This window comes from Centropristis striata, chromosome 8, assembly GCF_030273125.1.
Source record: "Centropristis striata isolate RG_2023a ecotype Rhode Island chromosome 8, C.striata_1.0, whole genome shotgun sequence".
NCBI classification, from domain to species: domain Eukaryota; kingdom Metazoa; phylum Chordata; class Actinopteri; order Perciformes; family Serranidae; genus Centropristis; species Centropristis striata.
Window position 1 is genome coordinate 17620334 of NC_081524.1, and position 17801 is coordinate 17638134.

A 17801-nucleotide genomic window follows, 5' to 3' on the forward strand; every position below is an offset into this window, starting at 1 on the left:
ACAGAAGCAAATAATAATAAATAAATAATATGAAGGCATTCCCGTGCCCCTGAGCTGGACACAGTTCACAGTATAAATACACAATGGAGGTTGTTATTCATGTGCAGGTGTTTGTTAAACAGAGAAAACACTTATTATTATTATTATTATTATTATTAGTGCATGTCTCCAGCTGTTAAAGCGACTGACAGCTGATCCAGCTGTGATCTGCTGCCGCCGTCATTAGAAACGGACGTCGCTTCACGTGACGCTCCGGAGGGAAGGACGTCCCATTTCTCTTAAATCGTTTCCTCTCTCCTCGCTTCCCTCACTTGCGTCTCTCCATGCATCCCCGGTGGGCGGGACTAAGACGCAAGTGAACGGCGCAAGTGAGGGACGCATGGATGCGAAATAGTGGTAATGGGATGCAGCCATAGACTCCGCATTGAGCCGGTTGGTCCGTTGCTGCAATACGTCAGCGCGTCCGCCATATTGGATGTGGCAGATCTGCCCCTAAACTAATAAAAGGAAACGGACTGAACTTCATAAAGCGCCTTTCTACAAAGTGCTTTAAGTTAATGCCTCTTATTCACCCATTCACACACACACACTAATATATCTGGGAAACAAATAGGCACCAAAAACAACGTATGTAACTTTTAAAGTGATGATTATGAATGTTTACTCCTTATGTTTAGGATATAAGTAAGCACCAAACCAACGTATGTACTTTTCTAATGGTCTGAGTGTTTTCAGCTACTAATGTGTGTAACACTGTTACTGTAATGATAAATATTGAAATGTAACATTTAATCTGTGTCTATAATAACCAGATCCTGAAATGTAGATGTGACATGAGGGTTTTCTGAATAAAGAGCACTAACGTTTACATTTAACTGATTTTGATTAATCGTTTTTATATTCACATTGATGAACATATATATATATATATATATATATACAGGGAGGGGGGTGCACATTGATGAACATATATACATATATATATACACAGGGAGGGGGGTGCACATTTGATGAACATATATACATATATACAGGGAGGGGGTGCACATTTGATGAACATATACATATATATATATATATACAGGGAGGGGGTGCACATTTGATGAACGTATATACATATATATATACATATATACAGGGAGGGGGGTGGACATTGATGAACATATATACATATACAGGGAGGGGGTGCACATTTGATGAACATATATACAGGGAGGGGGTGCACATTTGATGAACATATATACAGGGAGGGGGTGCACATTTGATGAACATATATACAGGGAGGGGGGTGCACATTGATGAACATATATGCATATATACAGGGAGGGGGTGCAAATTGATGAACATATATGCATATATACAGGGAGGGGGGTGCACATTGATGAACATATATACAGGGAGGGGGTGCACATTGATGAACATATATACATGAAGGGGGTGCACATTGATGAACATATATGCATATATACAGGGAGGGGGTGCACATTTGATGAACATATATACAGTATATCTACACAGGGGGCATTGATGAGAATACATATCTATACAGCTATACAATTGCAGTCTGTGTGTGTGTGTGTGTGTGTGCAAGTTAAAAACCTTGGAAAAGAACACTCTTGCACAGCTTTTTCCGTGTGTTGCCACTCTGCAACTTAAGGGTGTTCAGTTTGGCAATGTGGTGCAGCCTCAGTTTGTGGAAGACAGACGCAACTAAAGAAATCAGCACAAAATGGTGGTTGTCAATTCCGAACTGTGTTTCTGAAATGTGCCCCCCCAGAAAAAACACATCCTCAGAACCAATGTCAGCCCGGACAAACTGACAGATCAAGGCCACTTTGACAGCTTGTCCTGACATTGACTGGCGAATGAAACGCTCAGCTGACCTGACCACCTTTACAACGCCCTCAGAAGGAACCATCAGCCCTCCTTTGTTTTTTAGCGTGAGCAAGTGGTAGCTCTGATCAAATGATGCAGGTACAGCATCAGACACCAAACTACCACGGCATACATCACAGGACAGCTTTTTGAGAAGCTGGCGAACAACAAACCCTGAGATGTACACCAGTGCATTGTCCACGAGACCACCAAAGCGGGTTGGTAGGTAGGTATGGTCACACACTAAAGCAGGAACGTTGGCAAAAAGGGATGGAAGCTCTTCAGTTCCTTCTGCTGCTGGAGACATCTCAAAAGCAGACAGGGACACAGTCTCATCCTGTGCTGCCACATTTCCTGATGTGCTTGCAGACACACCACACCGCACCATGAGATGCCGGAAGATGGCCTGGAACTGGCTGGCTGAGGGATTGTTATTCCAGCCCCCTAAAACACATACAAACACCACATTTACATATACAGTTACCCAGATAATATGCATACATGGAAACAAACCACATAGCAAAAAAAATCTGAAATCCCTACCTGATGCCCTGACTGAATTAAAGAGGAGCTCCAAGTGATCCTGGCTAAAGCGGTAGGTGCAGACGTACCGCTGACGCTGAAGCTGTTCTGGAATCATCAATATCAGGGTGTCAATGTTGATGATGAATCCCATGACAGATAGGTACCTTCACAAGGAAATGTTTTGTCAGTATAACCAAAATACCTTTTATAGATGTTAAAGCCACGAGAAACAATATTATAACAGAAATGGGAACGCTTGAGAACATCGACACTGTGATACATACCAATGTAACACCTTTAAGGAATGAAAAACACTGAAGATAGAAGTCCAACAGAAACAAAACAGGAGACTGAAAAAACATTGAAACCAGAGAACAAAGCATCATATGAACTTATGATGCAGCATACGGAACAAGAGAACAGAATAGGACTGGGCAATATATCCATAATATATCAATGTCTTGTAAGGCACCAATAGTCAACCCTTTAATATTATCTCTATAGAGGTATTTGAAAAAAATGTGAAATTTGAATTTATTGTCCAGCCTAGAACAGAACATCATATGAACTTGATGTCATAAACTTATGAACTCTTCATGCAAACAAAAGCTTCACTATTTCCTAAAACCTCTTGGATCGGTGAAGGGGTGTGCCATCTTTCATCACCAAGCTCATCAAGTAGTCCCTGCCTCTCACCAAGAACTCTACACTCTCTTCCCAATTCAAAGAACCCAGGGGAGCTTTGAATCCTTTGGCATGGGGATTGCGGCTGTTCATTATGTCAAAGAGCCTGTCAATTATCTAAAAGCAAATGTCTGCATTAACAGAAAGCACAATAATCTTCACCATAAACAATAACATGTTCCTACGAGTCATTAGTCTTAATTTCTAAAATATAAAAATGATTCACTGGTTGATCTCCATTCTTAGGGAGAAAAGTTGTGATACACATTTTAGCAATACTCTCACAGTCCTAGTTTGTGTGTATGTTAGTAGTAGTATTATGTTAGTATCACCATCATCATTCAGCTGTTGCTTCACAGTGTTGAAACTGTGAATAGCCAAGGTCCCTCAGTGCACGCAGAGCCACTGTGACAGAGCAACTCAGTGTCTGTGCAGCCAGGGATACCTTCATCTTCTGTGGATCAAAATTCACATGCTTGTCTGTTACCCTGTTGGCGGCGTGCAATCCATCTTTTGTTTGGACATCATTCAGATGAACGATGTATCTCCAGTTGATCTGGCCACTGGTACTGGTTAATGGACTGTAAGCCTGCAGCATATTCCATGCCAACTTCAACATGTGGCAAGCATCCATCATCACAAACACCCTCTCTCCAGTCACTGGATGTGGAAAGAATGTTTTTAAGGGCTCAACAGGGTTTCCCTTTAGCTGGCACCCAAGTAGATTGCACATGCGGACATTGGAGGCATGCCCGTCCATTGTGACACATACCACTCTAATGCCGCACTTATGCAGTTCCTCCAACGCATGAACAAGCAGAACCTCCTGAGTCTCTGGCGACAGGCACTTGGTCAGATAGTAGGCAATTGGGGCCTTCCAGTGGCCTTGAAGGCCTACCACCATAAAAACAAGAGCCTCAGTGGCAACATCTGTCTCATTCAGACCATCCCCCATATCCACAAACCCAGACATTTTCTGGGTATGGGGGTTGTACTGTACATGTTTTTTAATGGCCATGGCATCCAACATGAGACACACACAACCATATTTAGCTGGGTCTTCCTCTTGTCTTCCCTTCAACATGTCCAGCATCATCATGTTAAGGCCAGGCTTGGCATCCACAGAGCTCATCCACCTTGGTAAGAAAGAAAAGCAGTAATTTAATATGGGTGCCCTGATCAGGATTTTATGGCTGATCAATAATCACTGGAAGCAGTATTGGCAGATGTTAATAATGCTAGGTGTAGGTATGTCCGCCTTTCAATCTGTTCAGTCATAACAGGATAAAATAATATGCACAGCTAACATGGAAAAAAAGGTTTCAAATAATATGAACAATACCTTTGCAATGTATGTGGATGTGGGAGGTTGATGTTAAGAGTCTCCCTCAACCGTTGTACGCCTTTGGACCATGTAAGTGGAGAGTGATGGCAAACTCCCTCTGGTCTTTAGTGTACTCATGGCTCTGTTTTGACAGGAGGTGTATTGGAAGATCTGAAATTCAATAGCACAGGCAAATTAGTAAGTACCATTGAAATCACTAGGAAGTCTTAACAAAGAAGAGAAAATATTATACAGTAAAGATCATATTTGTATTTTAATCTTACCTGAGTATATATCGAGCTGCTCTTTCAACTCCTCATTTATCAGCTGCTTCACCCTGAGATCCTGCAGAAGACCACTCACAGTGTTCTTTGCCCTCCTCTCTCTGTCCTTTGCGTTCCTCCTCTCTCTTTCCAGACTATCCACCCTAGCCAGGGCTTCCCCGAGTCTGGCTCTCAGATCCTCATTTGATGAAGGCAGAGCATAGGAGTGGTCCTAGTACAGACAAGGATGAAAATATTATAAATCATGTGTATACACACACACATATATATATATATATATACAGTACAGGCCAAAAGTTTGGACACACCTTCTCATTCAATGTGTTTCCTTTATTTTCATGACTATTTACATTGTAAATTCATCAAAACTATTAATGAACCAATGTGGAATTATGTACTTAACAAAAAGTGTGAAATAGCTGAAAACATGTCTTATATTCTAGTAAGCAAAGGGTGGCTACTTTGAGGAATCTAAAATACAAGACATGTTTTCAGTTATTTCACACTTTTTTGTTAAGTACATAATTCCATATGTGTTCATTAATAGTTTTGATGAATTTACAATGTAAATAGTCATGAAAATAAATAAAAACGCATTGAATGAGAAGGTGTGTGTCCAAACTTTTGGCCTGTACTATATATATATATATATACATATATATATATATATATATATATATATACATATACTAGTACAAATTGTTGGCAACTGTCCCACATTCTTACACATTCTGAATCTTATCACTCCTTAATTGTACTGCCAACACTGTGTGTGTGTGTCAAGGGTGCAGATTCAATACTGTTTCAATGTATGTGCATATGTGTAGGTACTGTAAGTCTGCCTGAAAGAGTGACAGAGAATGGGAGGTGTTATTAGGGCATGGGGGGTGGGGGTGACAAGAGGTTTGAATATAACCAGGGTCATAATGCTCACAGCTGTTTGAGGCATAGCTAGCACTTATTACTCACAACATTGGGGATAGGCAGGGGCTCGGCCTCTTGGACAAGGTCTGACAGGATCTCCTGAGCCTTCTTGGAGGTCTGAGAAGTCCTGGTAACCACAGGCTAAAGCCAAGGATAAAATAAAGAAATTATCTCACCGTGTAATACAAAAAAACATCACTGATTCCTTCACATTAAGAAAGGGAAAAAACATCTTCAGCATAGTGTGGTGTTGAATTATGGTATCCTTACAGCATAGTGATACACCTACCCTGTGGAGATGAGCTGGGAAACAGAAGACTGAAGGAACAGCTTCAGCTCTGATCCTGACTGTCTGACCTGCCCTATCAAAATCCTCCGGTCTGAAATGCTCACTGCAGAGCATGGATGACGGAGCAGCCGAAAACCCTTCCCTTCTGACAGCTGTTTCCCATTGTTTCCTCTGCTCCTTATCTTTGGGAAACCTACATAATATGAGAAACGTTAGCAAAGCAACTAACAACAATCAGAGCAGTTAATTCGGGCCAATTTAGTTAACTAAGAAAGAGTTCTTCGTTGTTTCACCGCGGAAAATCACAGTATTATGCGCGGGACTTCATAGTATTAGCCAAAATCAGCAAATTCTGTTCGTAAAATGAGGTTATAATACCCAGATACAATCAAAAGTATTTTTTGATTCTTACCTGTGAAAGGTGAGGCCATGGGATCGGGTTTGTACTGTAAATCTGTTGGTACAGTTCCATGCAGCACATGAATGAGGCATCTTCTCGCTGACTCATGCACTCACTCCGCTCCTCCACTTTGCCACATCCAAGATGGCGGCGACGTCGACGTACGCTTCAGCACTCAATGCGGAGTCTATGGCTGCGTGCCAAAGCCCTTATTTCGCATCTATGCGTCCCTCACATAGACTGTATAAATAATGGACGTAGTCACCGTGACGTCACCCATAGGGTTCTGAAGAGCGCAAATGAAGCTTTGTGGGCGTTCCCCCAGTCGCCATCTTGGCAGGGCTGACTCCGCCCAACTTCCTGTGATTGGCTAAGAGCTGGAGTGGAGGCGGGCTCATGCACTGAAACACGTCCACCAAGCAAGATAGCTGAGGCTAAGGAGCTAGGCTAAGAAGCTAGGCTATATGCTACTCTGATGCTACGGATGCTACATAACGGTGCATACCCTTGCCGCCGGTTGCCGCCTTCTCAGTTATCTTAACAAAGGTAAGTTGAAACAAAAACTATACAACGAAACTTGAAATAATAACGACCTGACATTTAGACTGATATTATATTACTCAATATATATGCTCATTATTTCATTGCAATCTGTTAAAGTTGGTTAAACTACATATTGTCGGCGATTGCAGCAATTTGGCCGCGAATCAGAGTGATGCTATTTATTACCGTTTATTACATAGGCATATATATATATATATATATATATATATATATATATATATATATATATATAGGCCTATATGTGTGTGTGTGTGTGTGTGTGTGTGTGTGTGTTAATGTTAGTAAGCTAGCTAAATTACATGTGAGGTTACTGGTAGCCACAATGTTCTTGCTATATATATTGTATTGATGATGACCTGCGTAATTTTAGTCATAATTATTATCGCCGGGATTTATTGCTGATTTTCAGTTCAGATGCACCAGTGCATAACAGCTATGCGTTTCATTAAAGCTTAGAATGCTTAGTGGTTTTGACAGTGATAAAAGTCCGCGGGGGGGTTTATTTATTCACGTGTACCGCCATTTACAGCACTGTGTGTGATTATTGTCATAATGACAGTGGAGGAAGAACGGTACTTCGGTGTTTCTTACAACATGCATATTTATTTCAGTAAATCAGTAATGGCAGCGAGTGAGATCTCCACCAAAGCTGCTCCACTCCGGATAAACCGTAAGTACCAGTTTTTGTTAATTAAGTCTTGACAGTTGATATTACATTGCCTGTTAACTTACTTTCAGGTAAAGATTCAATATAAGAAACATGATCAGTTTATTCAAACTATTATGCGTTTTTATAAATTAAACCACACTAACAGTATTTTAAGATTACCTCTACTTTGAAAACATAAACATGTTGGTTATATAATACATTTATTACAACAATACTACAATAATATATAGAAAATATATATTGATTAAAATGCATTTTGTAGATTCCTTTAATAAAAGTACTAATACCACACTGTGAAATTACTCCACTACAAGTAAAAGTCCTGCATTAAAAACTTTGTAAAAAGTGTAAATGTATCAAAATGTACTTAAAGTATCAGTAGTAAAAGTTAAATGCAGAACTTTTACTTGGTGTGAGTATTTCACAGCGGGGTATTTGTGCATTTAGTGCCCCCTGTTCCATCGAACCGGTGAGACAATAGTACTGAGCCACCCTTTATAGGTGGTTTTAATATTTTTCATTACCTGGTGCAATCTATTGCTGTAATTTATTTTTGTCCCACAGCCACCGTATGGATTGTTGGGGACAGCTTTGTCCGGCGCCCAGAGAGCAGCAGAGACATGTGGAAGCAACCTCGGCCTACCTGACGTCCACGTTTGCTGGTTTGGCTGGGGTGGACTGCGTTGGAAAGGCTTTCTCCCCTTCTTCGACCACTCCCTGCGAGGAAGAGCAGCCCCAGACTACCTGATGATCAACTGTGGCGGCAACGACATGGGGGAAACCAGCCGTGTCCAGCTGGTCAACATGATGGAGGATTTGCACCAGCTCCACCACCGGCACCCTGGGATGAAGATTATTTTTTCTTCTTTGACCCAAAGGTGCCGGTGGAGGGCTGGTGCAAACCCAGGACAGATGGACAAGGCCAGGAAGTTTGTCAACAGTGTTATGGCTACATTTGTCCGTGGATTAAATTGTGCCATGATTGAGCACCCTAACATTAGACAACAGTCCTGGGATATTTTTGGCAGATAAAGTTTATCTCACACCTAGTGGGAATGATATGTTTTTAGGGGCATTGGCCAACTGCCTGAAAGACCACATCCAAATGCAGTGAACTGCTGACAGTTTGCAGTGTCACTGCTTTTGAATTTGGCCTTTGGGACACATTTTAGGCATTAAAATAGCCCAGACTGTCATGGCTAATGTTGACATTTGTTAAAAAGTTAAAAAAAACACAACAAATGTAGCCATAACACTGTTTCCTGTTCTGTTGCTCTTCCTCTATTCCACCCTTTATCCCCTTCCCCCAACACACTGTATGGTCTGCTGCTCTCTGGGCCCTTGTGTTATATGTATATATTGTTATAAATGTTATATTTTCTATTAATAAATGTTTATATGTTCTCCAGTTCTCTTTACTGCTGACACAAAATATGTCAATTGAAAAGACAAGCAAATCACACAGTACTATACAAAAACATATTAATATAACATTAAGAAAAAATAGCAGGCTTTAAGACAATTCAGTGTGCAGCTAAAAACATTTTTTCACAATAGATACATATGTTACCAGCAAATACTAGCTTTTCCATTCTTTTTACTCTGAAGACCTAAAATCTGGTCAATGTTAACAAGCAAATCCAATCCTAATAATAACATTGAGAATTATGAACTATTGCATTATGTCAAAGGTTAGGATGACAATTTCTAATTAATATAGGAAACAGATGAATGCCAGCTTTGAAGAAGGTGCCTTTTTTATATTATATATGACAAAAGAATCACACCCAGTACACAAGTAACAGCTTAACAATTTTAAGTCTTGCATTCTTGAAAATACATTTTAAGGGTTACACATTTACAAGTTGGGTTTTTATGGTTCAAGTACACTTATATGTGCAATAGTTGTAATTATAATTCTGAGGATATAACTTTGATAACAACCCCAGTGTCATAATTTGGTAAAAACATAATTTGTTGATGTACTGATGCCTTCAACCTCTTAACAATGGAGAACACATCACACTATGGCCTATGCGTTGTAGGTGTATCCTCAAGCGTCCTATATGAGAGAAAGATAAGAAAAGAAGTTGAAAAATTCAGCAGAGCCTGTCTTGGTTGAAAGCCCACTCACCACGGCAAGGTGCAGGCCAGGAGTGGGAACATATAACACGAGACAAACGTACAAGAAACTAAAATGTATGGGCACAAGACATAAGGAGAAATAAAAGGAAATATGACAGTGGAGAACCTATTCAGAGGGTGAGCAATAGGGACAAAAAAAAATATGCTAAATGTTTGATAATCACTAGTAATGTGAATGTGATGACCATCGATAAATAATAGAACAGTCTGACAAAAAAAAAAAACTTTACTGATAATGAAAAATAAGAGACAATCTCATTAACATTTAGGTTAACACTAACATTTCACACAGCCTTTGTGAATGAAACGAACATTTTTTTAATGCTTTTTTTTTTTTTTAACTGAACTGCACTTACCTCAGACGAACAAATCCAGAACTAGCTACATGAAAAGTAACTGTAGATAAACTGACTGGATCATTACCTCAGCAACACTTGATAAAAAAAATTATTTTGTTAAGTGTAACATGTATTAGTATTATGCATAGGATTTTTTATTCAGTCAAATGTAACATTTGCTGAGTTTGTTGATTTTTTAAAAAACTTTATTGAAGGTTTGGACAAATAAACTCAACTTCGTATGAAAGCCACGGGTATAAGCTCTCAAATACTTTTTGAATTTCATTTTTATCTGCTACAGAGGCTGAAAAATCTATTATTTAGTAGGTGTTGAATTTCCAGAAAAACTTCAGGTTTTAGGGGGTCATTTGAAAATCGCCCATAGGTTTTCCAGGCATTTTTTCCCAGGCGCTTTAGGCCTTAATGGGTCAAACCAGTTAGTTGCCTGATTATTTGTAAGGTATAGGGGGAAAAAGGTCTCTGTACCCTGGAGTCAGTGCTGAAGTGATGTCTCTCAAAGTGGTCACTGCACAGACGAGAAGCCTTGTTCGGAGTCCAGTTCTGTCTTCTAATGTTGCGCACCCACTGGTCCAGCCTCTCTGGATCACCTAGAGGAAAACTTCATTCAGAAAAATAGATTCAGTGGATATATGTGTAAGATTACCTTCTTCAGACTTTTTTTTAAACATAGTCTATTCTTGTGTAGTGGCAGGCATATTTCCTACACTTACTTATTTATTTCATGGGACACTCAATTAAATTTATTTTGTGCCAAATGCACTTATGTTAGAAATATTTGGAATGATTTCGACAATAATGGGAAGAAAAAAATAATGTAATGTACAAATGTAATTCACCTGAGCCAAACATAATTACAACAATTAAAACAAATACTGTGTTAACTGTGTTGAGTTTTATTTTCCAATTTACCTTACAGATTCTATGTCCACGTGCGTTTTATTTTCAGTATAATTTTCCCTGTTTATGTGTTCACTCAGTCTCCTGTCATCTAACTCAATGCAGTTATTGTTAAGCAATGTATTTATCTATTATTAATATTAATTAACGCATAGAGTAAACAGCACGCTTCTCACGGCACAACTGCTCCTGAAACAGGTAAATGTCAATGTCTCAGCCGGCACGCTACCATAAAAGCCCGGCTTCTGTAGTGTTATAGTCTGAATGCATGTTTTTTTTGTAATAATATAAATATAAATATGAAAATAATGTTGGATTAGACCGTCTGATATACTGATTTTTACGTTCCTAACCAACTCCAGCTCACACAATAACATATTGCAACCGGTAGGTTAACAGTATTTCTGTAATAGTGCTGAAATTAAATTAATTAAATGTTAATATTGCATAATGTTAACTTAACGTGATGTACCTTATTTTCCACACTCACACAAACTTGATTTGTTCAAGAACTACTATCCATAGACTGTATAAATAAGGTAATAATCACAGTAAATTATAACTTCTATATTTCATTTCGACTATGGTGCATACCGATTCAATAACTGGCAAGCATAAGCTTTCAAAAACCTTGCTGAATAAGACGTAAATGCTTACCGAAGCTAGCATTAGCTGGTTAATTAGCTCGTTAGTTAACGAGCTAAGCTAGCGCGAACCGGCGCGAATACCTGATAATTACTACTAACATATAAATTAAGTAATTATAGAATTTCACTCACCGAAAAAACTGGAACACAGAATTCTTGGACGGTCTGTTAGTACAATCAACAGCACAGCAAGACATTATGTCAGTCCAATGTTTGCAGAAAATATCAGAAAAACAGGACGATGACACACACACGGCGAACGACAAGTTCAGTGACTGATTTAGATGAGTCATGAGCTAAGTAGAGGGGCCAAGCGGCTAGCTCCCAGCTAGCGGCGATGACGCAGAGCACCGAGCTGTCACTCAAAGCGGAGCGCCCTCAATTATGCAGCATTTTCAAAACTTAAACTAGTGAGATATAAAATAATTCACCCCCCCCCCAGAGCTGTCATGAAAAGAGAAATCAGCTCTTGAAACTAGAGCCATTGTTTGAACCAGGCTGTAAACAAGTTTATTTCTACTGTGAAATCGGACATTTTAACATGAGAGTCAATGTAACTTGCTCCCTTCTGCAGCCTGCCTCAAGCGGCGAGTCGAGGAACTGCAGTTTTTGGTACTTCCGCATAGGCTTCCCAGCTCAGGACCGGAGCTTGCCGCTTGGTCCCTCACTTGCGCCGTTCACTTGCGTCTTACGCCTGGATTCCACTGGATGCGTAACGGCTGCAGATCCGTCGTCGGAGCCGTTACGCACCCATTATAATCAATGTGTGAGATTCCACCGACTGCAGATCCGCTGCGTAATGAGTCCGACAACGCAGGGCCATCCGACAGCCCTCGCAACACTTGCGCAGAGCTTCTATTTTTGTCGGACGACGGAGCACTACGCATAAATTCAGCACAGAGCAGATCGTTCGGGACAGGAAGTCTTGCACAGACACAAAATAAAACACCGGTATATTTTCAAAATAAAATACCTCGGGTTCGCTAACGAGGTGGGCCGGCTCGTTAACAAGCCGGCCGACCTCGTTAGCGCTCGTTAAGACGGAGTCGCTGGATTTGTCTCCAGTCATTAACGAGGAGATGTTGATTATCTTCCAATTATATCAATTGATTAGGCGTGAATTCGCGAGATCTCGTGCGTCCTCGGGACTCTGCTGTCCGCAACAGCTCCGACACAGACGGATCCGGTGGGTGTTGACGGACTGCGTAGATACGCAGCCGTTGCGGACAGACCCCTGACGGAGTCGTTACGCATCCAGTGGAATCCAGGCGTTAGTCCCGCCCACCGGGGATGCATGGAGAGACGCAAGTGAGGGAAGCGAGGAGAGGAGAAACGGGCTGCGTGCCAAAGCCCTTATTTCGCATCTATGCGTCCCTCACTTGCGCCGTTCACTTGCGTCTTAGTCCCGCCCACCGGGGATGCATGGAGAGACGCAAGTGAGGGAAGCGAGGAGAGGAGAAACGATTTAAGACAAATGAGACGTCCTTCCCTCCGGAGCGTCACGTGAAGCGACGTCCGTTTCTAATGACGGCGGCAGCGGATCACAGCTGAATCAGCTGTCAGTCGCTTTAACAGCTGGAGACATGCACTGATGATAATAATAATAATAATAATAAGTGTTTTCTCTGTTTAACAAACACCTGCACATGAATAACAACCTCCATTGTGTATTTATACTGTGAACTGTGTCCAGCTCAGGGGCACGGGAATGTCATTATATAATTTATTAATTATTATTTGCTGCTGTATAAGGACAACTATTAGGGCCAAGTATGAAAAAAAAATACGGACCCGGGGGAGGGGGGTAATACTGGTCCATGCCTCACTGGGTCCGTCCGGTGCCACACACATACACACACAGACACACACACACACACACACACACACACACTTCAAAAAGATGAATAAAGATTCCATAAACCCGGCTCCATGGCAGCGTAAAGACGCATAACATGAGGATGACCGTGAGGAATGAAGGCTGGGAACAATAAACCTGCTGCTGTGAAAAAAGTTTAGACGAACGTTACACTGTAACTGTCAACAAGAAGCAGAGGAGGTCTGAAAGAGAGACAGCGCTCCGTGTGAACGCGAGGAGGAGGAGCGTCAGTCGGATCACTCTGATAAAACACCTTAAACAGAGCGAGTGATGGAGAAGAAGAGACATCCCGCAGGTAGAAAGGAATGAAATGTGGTGATGTCGTAACATCACCTCATGTTATCTGTTTTTAATCATGCCATGGTGGCTGGGTCCCTATTTATTTATTTATTTATTTATTTCGTATATTGCCCTAATACGCCGTCGTAGTAGACGATCCTGGTGATAAATTAATTATTCAATATACCAGAACATGATTGTGTCCGCTGAACACCGGCCAATATTTTATTAGGTTAGATGATGAAGGTAAAATGTAAATTATGTCACTCAGTAATGATCAGCCTCGCGTGGTACTGATGAAAATGACAAACGATGTAAAAGTGTTTCTTGCTGACAGACAGACTCTCAGACTCTCTACTGTTTTTTTTTTTTTTTACTTTAATAATATCCATAATAAATCTGTACGGTGGAAAAAACAGATCACGAAAAGGAAAAAAAGGAAAAAGGAAAATAACTTCTAGAGCGATGTTTCTCTTAATTTATTATAAATGTAGAAATATGTTTGTGGTGTTTTTGTTGTTCAGAGTCACAATAAAACAGATTTTAATTACATGGTGAATCATATAAATAAAATATAAAACTTGTGGTGACACACTTTAGTTTAATCTGTGATCTGTCTTCACTCCGGTATCAAACTACAGCGATGTTGCGATGTATGACATCAGTCCGATCAGCTGCTGCGTCTATTCAATAAGTCAGGGGGCGGGGCCACCGCTAAAAGACTTCTGCATAGGATTCTCTCGTGTATCCTCGCTTGTGCCTCCTCCGATATGCCTCCTCTATCCTCTATCCTCTATCCTCCGATCACAAATAAGGGCTTTGGGACGGTCTTAAAGATGGCGCCCGCGAAAGAACTTCCGGTTCAAGCGAGGATAGAGGATAGAGGAGGCGAAACTTAAGGGCTTTGGGATGCAGCATATGTGTCTATGGTTTTCCAAGGCAGTCTATGGGCGGGACAAACAGAGATCGCTAAGTGAACACCTGCGCAGATGCACATACACAATGTACTGCTACAGAGCTAACTGTAGCTAACTGCCGCTAACAGCGGCTCTTCTTAACCAGCCGGCCTCCGGGTTATTATCTAGGTAGATAAGATCGGTTAGACGTAAAGGAATCGGCCGATCGCCGATCCCGCAAAATTAAGAAGTTGGCGATCGGTGCACCCCTAGTGCAGAGCTTTGTGTCATCTCTCTTATGCTGGGCTTACACCAAACGATTTCCCAGTCCTAGACTAAAAACTGAAAGTCTTTTGTAAATCTAGGAATTTTACATTACATTACATGACATTACATGTCATTTAGCTAACGCTTTTGTCCAAAGCGACTTACAATAAGTGCATTCAACCTGAAGGTACGAGACTTAGACCACAGGAATCAAGTAAGTACATAACTTTAAGAGCCAATTGTCATCGCTAAAGGAGTGCTATATGTTAAAGAAGAAAAGAAGAGCAAAGAAGAAGAGCATTTAAAAAAATATATATATATGTTAGGTGACCATGACTTAACCGAGGTATTGTTGGAAGAGATAGGTCTTCATTTGATTGAAGATAGCTCGTTCCAGAGTTTTGGAGAGGAACGGCAGGAGAGAGACGGGTCTGTAGTTGTCCACTAAGGCAGCTATTCTCAACCTTTTTTTGTCATTTTGTGTGTTATTTGGTCATTTTGTGTCTTTTTTGTGTCTTTTTTTAATCATTTTGTGGTCAATTTGTGTCTTTTTTGGTCACTTTGTTTCCTTTTTTTGGTCTTTTTCTGTTTGTTTTTTTAGTCATTTTGTGTCTTTTTGGTAATTTTGTTTCTTTTTTGGGTCATTTTGTGTCTTTTTTTGGTCATTTTGTGGTCAATTTGTGTCTTTTTTGGTCATTTTGTTTCCTTTTTTTGGGTGATCTGAACTGTACGTGTGAGATTCTGTTCAGTGAGCGGGGGTCGCGGACAACATGCATGTTAAATTGGGGGTCACGACTCAAAAAGGTTGAGAACTACTGCACTAAGGATGGGTCGAGGGTGGATTTCTTTAGGAGAGGATTCACCCTTGCTTCCTTCAGACAGTTAGGAAAACAGCCAGTAGTCAAGGAAGTGTTGATAAGATGGGAGAGGAATGGGAGGAGATCCGGAGCAATAGACTGAAACAGGTGGGAATGGAATAGGATCCAGCTTACACGTGGTAGGATGGGCAGAGGTTACAAGGCTGAGCACTTGAGGAGGAGACAGTGGAGTGAATGCTGAAAGGGTGGGAGACGATGACGAGGAAGGAAGAGAGGCAGGTTGTAAGACTGGATGGGTAAATGATGAGCGTATGTCCTCAATCTTTTTCAAGAAGTGGTTGACAAAGTGGGTCGGTAGGAGTGAGGAGGTAGGAGGGGGGGTTGGAGGGACCAGGAGGTTTGTGAAGATGGAGTAGAGCTTCTTCGGGTTGGAGAATGAGGATTGGATCTTTTACTGGAGTCACGGCGCTCCCGTCATCTCCATGGTTAAGTTTAAGGTAGTAACCTGCTCTGTTTCATATCAGTCTTTTCCTAGTCTTGGGTTTGGATCATATCAAACGTGTTTGATATTATCTCAAGTCTCAGTGACGTAACACAATCACCAACCAATAGATGAGCGGGGAAAAGTCCCCGGTTCCAGACCGGCCAGTAAAACCACTTCCACAGGAAAAAGGAACATCACAATAAAGCTAGTAAGTTCAGTCCTCAATAAAAATATAGTGATGTCATATATTTACGGCCACAAGAGAACAGTAAGGAGACCCAGTTAAAATGTATAAATTAATGTAGGCCTATACATAAATAAGTAATATATAATGGATGATTAATGTATGATTAACTAAATGAAAGTTGGTAGAGACGATAAATATAATTATTCAATTAAACACATTATAATTAAATAGAACATAAAGGTATATCATGAATTAATTTCTAAATGTTCATTTCCTTTATTCTTCCTTATATCTACTTCGACTGTAAAATAGTCAACTTTTCATGTCAGAAAAACAGCTTTGTGAGGGGTATTTTGTGGGGTCTTCTTTTTGTTGTTTTTCTTTTTTTCAACACAAACCACTGCACACACTAGAGCAGCTGGAGCCAAAAGCTGCTTCTCCTCCATTTGGTAAGTTTTTACTAAGAGCATGATGGGAAAAAAATTGCATGGTAGGAAAAAAATGCTAAAAGAATCTAGTTGTAGTCTTGTAAATAGTGACCCTGAAAGATTAACAGTCTGTCTAAAATCTCAGTGTGAGACTAAAAACTCTAAACACTTCTTTAGATGTGAGCAGGTGTGAGCTGATAGTTTTCTAGGAGTTTTTTCCAAATCTCTTCAAAGTCTTCTGGTGTATAGGTAGCATTAGCCGTGTTTTGGCATCCTGACCTCACAGCACTCATCAGCAAGGTTTTGCTGCCGATGAAGTCTGAGCAGCACCAGATCCTGTGGCTGAGAGGTGTGAGGTGTTTTCCCGCTCCCTCCACCTCGCCGCCCTCGCTGCAGGACAGCCTGAACGACGCCAGGCTGTAGACGAAGTAGAGGCCGGTTTGTGAGATGATGATCTGGTTGTTAACAAGCTGGATGCCGCCCCCTTCTCCACTCCAGCTCGTCTTTGGAAGTCTCTCCATCTTCGTAGCTACGTGGAAACAGAGCAGGAAGAAGCATGTTGAAACACTTTGGCTCTTCTCTCCACAGGGTGTTTCATAACCAAATAGGTATGTTATTCAGAAAGTGGAATCACAGATTGACTGAAGCTGATGAATAACTCATGCAACAACCTCCTTATCATGTTCCTGACCAATATTTTTTAGATCCCACAAGTAGGGGAAAGAGATTGTGAGCTCATTAGGACCAAATCACAGTAAACTATGACACACCTTCTAAATGGATGGCTGCCTTGCCATTGCAGTGAGAAGAAGTCTGACAATTCATAAATAAATACTGTAGGTTGAATGTGAAGAAGCCATAAGGGACACTTTGAATGGGAGGTGAAAACACATCAATATACTGTTTGTATATATTCAAAAGTATTAGAATAAATATAAATAGCTTAACAAATGCATGCAGCATTGTACATATTGCATAT

General features: G+C 40.7%; 1 long non-coding RNA gene and 1 pseudogene across 1 annotated transcript; one reads left to right on the top strand and one right to left on the bottom strand.

The window, feature by feature from the left end:
- Window positions 1-17727, bottom strand: part of LOC131976780 (tumor necrosis factor-like) — a 36993-nt pseudogene extending 19266 nt beyond the window's left edge.
- Window positions 6702-8865, top strand: LOC131976783 (uncharacterized). The gene is made up of 3 exons (XR_009394821.1): window positions 6702-6851; window positions 7481-7539; window positions 8104-8865. It is a non-coding gene; the product is annotated as an uncharacterized LOC131976783 (long non-coding RNA).
- Window positions 17728-17801: the final 74 nt, after the last annotated feature.